The sequence below is a fragment of the Procambarus clarkii genome, chromosome 74 (genome assembly GCF_040958095.1).
Source record: "Procambarus clarkii isolate CNS0578487 chromosome 74, FALCON_Pclarkii_2.0, whole genome shotgun sequence".
In the NCBI taxonomy this organism is placed as follows: domain Eukaryota; kingdom Metazoa; phylum Arthropoda; class Malacostraca; order Decapoda; family Cambaridae; genus Procambarus; species Procambarus clarkii.
The window spans coordinates 4,739,173-4,739,816 of NC_091223.1; positions in this window are offsets into that span (position 1 = coordinate 4,739,173).

The following is a 644-nucleotide window of genomic DNA, read 5'->3' on the forward strand; positions in this document are numbered from 1 at the left end:
AGGTGAGACTCATGTGATTGGATATGCAGGTGAGACTCATGTGATTGGATATGCAGGTGAGACTCATGTGATTGGATATGCAGGTGAGACTCATGTGATTGGATATGCAGGTGAGACTCATGTGATTGGATATGCAGGTAAGACTCATGTGATTGGATATGCAGGTGAGACTCATGTGATTGGATATGCAGGTGAGACTCATGTGATTGGATATGCAGGTGAGACTCATGTGATTGGATGTGCAGGTGAGACTCATGCAATTGGATATGCAGGTGAGACTCATGTGATTGGATATGCAGGTGAGACTCATGTGACTCTTGTGATATATTGTACTAGAGGGGATACCTAGCTGTGCCTGGGTCTTTCTCCTCTCCCCCTTCCCTCTCTCCTCTTTCTCTTTCCCTTTCTCCCATTCTCTGTCCCCTCTCATTTTTGTTTTCCAATCTCCCTCTCCTCTCCCCCCCCCACTCTTCATCCTCTCTCCCAATCTCCCCTCTCTCTCTCCACCCTCTCTACTTTTCTCCCCATCCCTCTCTCCAACATCCCCTCTCTCACACCTCTCCCTCTCCACCCTCTCTCTTATATGGTCTCCCTCCTCTCTCACCTCTCCACCTTTCATCCCCCTCTTCCTCCTCCTCCTTCCT